This window comes from Centroberyx gerrardi, chromosome 3 (genome assembly GCF_048128805.1).
Source record: "Centroberyx gerrardi isolate f3 chromosome 3, fCenGer3.hap1.cur.20231027, whole genome shotgun sequence".
NCBI classification, from domain to species: domain Eukaryota; kingdom Metazoa; phylum Chordata; class Actinopteri; order Beryciformes; family Berycidae; genus Centroberyx; species Centroberyx gerrardi.
Window position 1 is genome coordinate 30,989,978 of NC_135999.1, and position 7,981 is coordinate 30,997,958.

Here is a 7,981-nt window from a genome sequence, read left to right on the forward strand (position 1 = left end):
CTATGAGTGCTTGAGCAGAACTAGTCTAAGTTTAAATGTACAGCGGGTAATTAGCCGCTGTACATTAAACATTTAAAGAATATAGCAAAATTAACCGGGTTGAGAGCAGCAAAAACGCTGTAACAGTAGCCTACTTATGAGGCGTTTAGGGAACATCGGTAAATTGTAGCGTCTACCGATAGTCTGCATGAAGCGTTTAGGGGACATCTGTAATTTGTAGCTACAGAAAATAACCTGGGTTACACTTACGTTATCGTGTGTTACTGGACAAGTAACTAACTTTGCAGTCTGAGCCATCTTACATATGTGCTGTATCACACTGCAGCACTTAATTGTTCTATTAGGATATTTATTTTGTTGAGGAAAAAGGACTGAAAAAAGGATTTTAATAACCATTGGTTTTGGCCTTGGTGCCCTACATTTTGGCCGCGATATCCCAATAAATTTGTATTTATCAAAGGCCAAAGTGGCCTTGCCCTAAAAAAGACTTAATTCCAGGCCTGCAGGTGGTACACAGTAATTAATAATAAATAACGTAATAAATTATGTAGAGTATTGCAATGTATCGCAATATGTATCGTATCGCAATGTATCGTGATACAATCGTATCGTGATCCATGTATCGTGATACGTATCGTATTGTGAGGTCCTTGCCAATACCCAGCCTTAATGGGGTTTATTTGGCACTTGACAAAATACAGGTTATAAAAACATCATGTGACTGTACTATACCTTAGATCTAAATAGCCAGGAACTTGTATCAATAAACTTTCAGACACTGAGAAAAATGTTTGTGTTTCCTGATATGATCAACTTTCAGAAATGTGGAACATCTGCTGTAATGTTTCATTATATTTCTGTCAATACTAGAATGAAATAAAAATATGTCAAATGTCATTATAGATCAGAATATTTATTTGTCATATAGTCTTTTGTTAAGCCCGCTGCTGGAATGGCGCGAGGGGTTGTAGGCCCATCCACTAGGATGCAACGGCCTTGGAAAGGGCAGGACCAGGGGTCAGCAAGACACAGATGAAAAAATATGTGTGGAAAGAAAAGAGAAGGGAAAGGAGACAGAGAGAGGGTTCAGGAAGTCACATGCGAGAAGAATAGTTCATGAACTGTATGTAACCTAGGAACCTCATGATATAAGCCACCATAGAGGTTTTGTGAACTTGTTACACTGAAGGGCCTGTGAATTATATACAACTGGGGACATGTATATAACCATTAAAGTGTCTGTGAGTTGTATGTTACTGTGCTCTGTACACAAGTGATATATGTATAACAATATAAAGCTTTGTATTATGCCTTTTGCTTCGCTTGCAGAAACTAAAATGTATGGAGAAATAAAATAAAGAATAAAAAAGCTTACTATAACTAGAACGAGTGACAATAAGGAATGAAGAACCGCCTATGACTGTAGTCATGTGGCTGATGTATGATAATAAAAATGTGTTTAGATTAGAGGGGAGACACCCCACAGACGCTTGCTATATACTGTATATCCAGCCTGCTTGCTGCAAAACACACTTCTACGGCACTTCTACTTCCTTTTTTGTTAGACAGCTGAACCCTCTGAAAGGGATTGTTGTGTAGTGGACTTAGCTTTAATAAAAACTCAGAAAGACAAAGCCAAGACTGCACCGTTCTTTTTATTTTTCCATTTTTCCTTTTCTCTGAGCCTAGTAGAGAATATCCCTTTTCCAGCTTCTAGGCCTATGGAGCTAAGGTTGGGTGAGTGACCTGAAGGAGAAGGGACTCCCGCCCATACCAAACCAAGGGCCTTAGGGACGAGTGAGGCCTATAGGCATAGCAAGCCTCCACCAGTGAATTAGTCTTTCAGGACACCCTAGGTAGGGGGAAGAAAGAAACTGAACTTTGCTGACGAAATTGCAAAAAACCTTCATCAACAAGCGTTTTATTCTTTTATTTTACAACAAAAACAACTCTGATTCTGGGACAGATTCTGAGACAGATGCACCATCAACTGGAAAATAATGACAAAGTGAATGTTTCACCCCCTGTTGACTTTTGTTTGACAAGTGTATTTTGACAAGTGTAGTTTGTAAAGCATCTGTAGGCCACTATCTTACAATATCAAGCTATCATGGTCATGTTGTTTTGTTATTGCATCAATATACAGTTTCATATTCACTGTCAAGTGTAATTGTGTAAAATGAGTACTCATTATTCATGAAATTGAATTCCATTCAGTCCATTTTGTGACGTAGCTAGGTTGGGTACAGGGTGGTGTCAGTTAATGTTGTTAGTTGTAATGAAGAATGAAGGATTGTGGGCCTAATAATCGTGAGTCTATTGTGACGTGTATTTATACTGCCAAGTGATATTTCTCTGCATATGATTCTGGTCAATTTTACTGCCCTAGTGGCTGTTAATGTACTGACCCCTTCTACACAGATGGTAGTGTTTGTCACTGGTTGCGTTGCACAAACACATGTTCTTGAGGACAAGTTCTGACGAACGCCACCAAAATGAGGCAGAAATGTGTCAGTAACGGCTCCAGTACAGGACAGTCTCTCAGCTTTAGCCCACCAAGCTTCCTTCAGCATGTTTGCAAAGCTTGAAGCCCAGAGCCTCAGTTAAGCCATCAGGGCTTACAGTAATCGTTACTATTACAGTAATGTTAATGACAAAGGATGTTGCCTATTACAGATTCCTTGCATTCATTGGGCATCAAGTAATTTTTGGTGAATCTAATTCTATTCATAATAACGCTGCTGCTAATACTCATTACTGAGAACACAGATGTTAATGATCTGACTGTGTGTAAAGAACACAAATCCTTACTATGTTAGAATACTGTTGAAAGTATAAGATTTCAAGTTAATGATGTTCTCAGTTGAGAGTATTGTTGAGAATAGTGAAGTATTGGTGTAGTGTAGTGAAGTGTTAGTGTATATGTGTCAGGATCTCATATTTCAAGATGTGGGAGAATTGAATCATGAATTACATCACCGAAATGAGTTTCAGGGATATTATGGATTCATCCCACCCACCGCCGCGTCTGCCGCAGATTCTTTGTGTGAATGCGATAACTTGAACAGTTTTTATAAGAATCTTTACAAATTTGGTATGGACATTGATGACCCCTAAAGGAAGAACTGCATTGATTTTGATGTGTTTATGATTATTATAACTATTATTAATTAACTGATTAAATTAATGTCCGTGCTATTTGGACCCATATCTCACCAATGGTGCATTATATTGTATTGAAATTTGTCAAGATAATTGTTCAGGCAATTATGGAGATTTGTATGAAATGTGCACTTTCTGTGATTATTATTAATAAATTAATTAATAAATTTTTGTACTGGTACTTTATTAAAAAATGATTATTGTTTTTCTCTTTGGGCTCTTCCCGTTAGATGATACATGCTAGAGCCATAAAACTTTGCACCATGGTCTAGTATGGCTTCAATTAGACCCACAAGAAATATGACCCCCATCAGCCTGATGGTGGCGCTATAATTAAAGGTCAAAAATATCCGATTTACATGAAACTTTGTCCACGTGTCCACCTAACCGTACTCTACAAATTTGCCATAAGGACCCCCAAGGTTCACCTGGATTTTTTTTTTTACATATTTTGAATTATTTGAAAAACACATCTCCTCCTATCGTTTGACCGATTACCACTAAAATCGGTCAGTAGCATCTATGGTCCTACGCTTTTTAAATTTTGTTGATATCTACTGTAGTTTTGAAGATATTCACTCTTAAATTTGTGGAGGCGTGGCCTATAAGCTAAATTGTTATAAGTTTGTGATAGATGGTCCAATCATCATGAAACTTGGACAAGAGGTTCACATATAATGAATGAACATGTGTGCAAAGCCATTCAAATATTGACCAATAGGGGGCGCTACAAAGGCCAGAAAACTGTATCTCCTAATCTAATCATCATACTATAAAGCAAGGAATCTCTGTCTGTATGTGTGTCCTTCGCATATCTCGAGAACCGTTCGTCCGGTCTACTTCACACTTGGCGGGTGTATTGCTGGGGACCCAAGGACGTGCAGTGTCAGATTGGACAGGCCGATTTTGGTGGCTATAATTAATAAACTTTGAATAAACAAGCGAACAGCGCTGTGTGCAGCAGCGGGGCGGGGCAAACAGCACTCTGTGCAGCAGCGGGGCTCAAAGCAAGCGACTGGAAGCGCAGTGTCGAGTGTGAAGTCGCTTGGATGAGCAGTTCTCGAGAAAGCTGCAAGCAGCAATACGGGCCAAGCAATCGGCCCGTTCCGAACAGGCATGTTTTGAACGGGCCCTGCACTAGTTTGTTAAATAACACGAAATTCGCTACACATGCTCTAGGACCATGTCCTAGTCAAAATATGAAGTTTGGTTGTCATTAGTGAAAGTGGGTGTGGCCTATGACATTTTGGCTTATAACTCAAACAGAATTTCACCCAAATTTTCAAGCCTGTGCACCAGCTAAAAATACCACACTACAAAGCTGAATAGTAGTAGCAGTAGAGATAGTTCTTTTAATTTGACATTTGATTTCAACCAGATTTTGCCGAACAGCAGCATTTTGAGTGTACAGCTAGAATACGAAGTTGGCTTTTGACACCTTTTAACTTGCTATTAGATTGTTCAGTATCAGAACTTGATAGCTTGGCAGCCTAATATGACAAAACTGACAGTAATCTTAATGCAAACTTCCACGTTTCAGCTCTGGCTGCTGTACTGGCATGAACCCAGCCATCGCCGCTAGTGGCTAGCCTATACTTAATTAGTTCAATTTATTATTGAGTGTTAAAAACATAGTTAAGGTATAGCCTTTATTATTGGGGAGACCAGTGCCTGAAATGGGCCGGTACTCACTGGTACTGAGTACCGGCACTTCTGATTTTTGTCCACATGAGTACCCTTACTTCTTATTCCGTACCGCCACCTCCTGGTACGCCTTAGTTGAATGAAGAGAGTATCTCCGTATGAAAAAAGTGCGCCATAGAGAGCCTAAGTCCCTCCCCTTCCGGTGGACCACCATGGGACCTTATTTCGGAAAAAATATGTACGGTAGTCAACGGCGAGAGACAAATAATTGTTTGATCCCGTTTGAATTGTGCCATGAATTACACATATTATGTTTTGTCAATTTAAATGATAATTTTGCAAGTCAAGAAAGTCGCAGTTTGTGGTAAAACTGTTGAACTATAAGACTGTAAAAATACGTAATTAGAAAGACTACACACCCAAAAGTCGCGCAAGTGACATAACTTCCTCTCTCCACAAGCTACCCAGAGCCGCTGAAGCTAAGTCCCTCTCAGATAGCAGGAGTATTATACACAACCTGGAAGGTAGACAGTAAGAATGGATTTAAACTGGTTTAGGATAGTTTTAGTACAGTGGGCGCTAACGTTAACGCGATGCCTGTGTGTGTTTCCTATGTTTCGTTCCATGTTGGTGTTGGTGACGTATATTGTGCGAGACGAGAGATGTAGTTCACTGAGCGGTTTCACACAAAACTAAACGTTACTGTACTGTTTTACAACAAACTGCGACTTTCTTGACTTGCAAAATTATCTTTTAAATTGACAAAACATCATATGTGTAAGTCATGGCACAATTCAAACGGGATCAAACAATTATTTGTCTCTTGCCGTTGACTACCGTACATATTTTTTCCGAAATAAGGTCCCATGGGGGACAGCGTAAGGGGAGGGACTTAGGCTCTCTATAGACTTGACAGGGCTTCATTTAAGCAGACAGCATCCTACAGACTGAAGGCAGCACTCCGCTCACACATGGTGAGTCAAACTGCAGCCGAAAACAAAGCTGCATAGATCAAGTGAAGAGGTGTCACTCTGGCCTAAATTAAATAGCCGCTTGTAATTGTGTGTTCTGCAATATTAAAACCATTCTACTGACGTTTTACCCCGCAAAGGCAGATTGTAAAGAATATAATGGCTTACATTCTGATGCAGGACTTTGTGGGCAAAACGACAATGGAATGATATTGTGTAGAAAAAATAAATACATTTATATTGTGAGCAGAGTGATGCCTCTTCACTTGATCTGATGGAGCAGAGCAATCAGTGGAGCACAGGGCCGTTAAAGTGTCAATCATGAAGAAATTCATGGTAATCAAACGCCAATATGTCCAATCAACACTACTGGTCAGGTGCCAATAGAGAGAGAAAAGAAAATAGAGGATGTGCAAGCACAAATGAAAGGTATGTTATTGCGCCAAGGAGGAATAAATGTACGTAAAAAGTTACATAATGCTAGTTTTCTTATATCATGACTGTCAACAACAAAAGGTCAATATTGCTTTGTTGCCACTACCTCCAAAAAGCACAGACAGCTCTGTCCGTCAGTTATATAAAGACAATATTGGCCTCTATCTATTTGCATCAGTCTTCTGTATGCTTGTAAGTATGTAATCTTTCTCTGATATAATCTTTCTCTGATATTATTACAGCCATAACCCAGCACATTTTTCTGTTTTTTTTTTTAAAATGGCAAGGTAGGTTAGGACTAGTTGTTTTGCAGCTAAACTGACTGCAGTCTTGTTTCATTTTCAGTTGGTTTTATTGTAGCATATATGCAATATTATATTTGTATGTAATGAAATACATACAAAAATACATTTGAAGTGGGATATATTACCAAGATATGCGTATAAATATAAATATGTCCAAGACACATGCGATGCTTATGTCATGCAACTGCTGAATTAGGGTACTGGCACCTTTTTTGGTCCAATTCAGGTACTGGGGTAGACAATCCCTAGAGCATTATATGCATTCATTTTGAAGTGTTTAGGAGTAAAATAATTAACTTTAGATTAGCCCAGAAGGAAAAAAAGTATAATTTGGCAAAATAAACCCTGGAGTCTCATTGTTTGATTATTGAATGGCTTTTATTACATTTGACTTAATGGGGCCTTCGAGGATCGGGGAATTTCGGGGATATACCCTTGCTGTCGGCCCCCAACAGCATCCTAGTTGAGCTCTAAAGGTTTTTCTGAACGGTGTCTGGCTCTGGTTGCTTCCTACATTTGGTCAAGTGCCAGTTATGAGCTTCATGACTAACAATCATGACTTCCCATCTTGTGACTTAAAATTATGAGTTGAAACAACAACTTATAAAGCATTCACTAAACTGATCATTATATATAGTTTATTAGGAAACACTGTTTCCTACAGCTTATCAGCAGCCTTATGCATTGCACTTGGTTTAACTCTCCAGAAAGATAGATAGAATCTGATAGAATACTGTTGAAAGTATAAGATTTCAAGTCAGTGTTTTTCTCAGTTGAGAATATTGTTTAGAATACTGAAGTATTAAAAGTATTAGTGTGTATGTCAGGATCTCATATTTCAGGACGTGGGAGAATTCAGTCATTGGTCTCTAAAGGTTTTTCTTAATGGTGTCATGCTCCACCTATACTGGCTCTGGTTGCTTCCTACATTTGACTGACTCAAAGGCATCATTTTCACGAACTTTTTCCTTGTTTTGTACCTTGTACCTATAGATATGTTTGTCAATTTCAACTTACAAGTGCCAGTTATGAGCTTTATGACTTATAATCATGAGTTCATGTCTTGAGACTTAAAATTACGAGTTGAAACAACACTTTATAAAGCATTCACTAAACTGATCATAGTTTATTAAGAAACACTGTAGCTTATCAGCAGACTTCCCAGTATGCATTGCATTTGGTTTAACTCTCCAGAAACTCTAATTCTTCTGGTTTGAATGAAGTTAGAGGATGGCGACTTGGTATGTGAATCATAGGTCAATTTCTGATTGGAAAAAAAAAAGCAACATGATAAAATTTTATATCTACAAAATATTCCAGTGGGAAACGATACAGACTGAGAAGGTAGAATGATGCATGGTGTCAGGACTTTCAAGCTTTGAGACATTTAAAGCCGGACTTGCTTTCAACATGCTTAATCCACGGTGTAGTTCATGTTTTATGGGTTCTCACTTACTTGTTGAG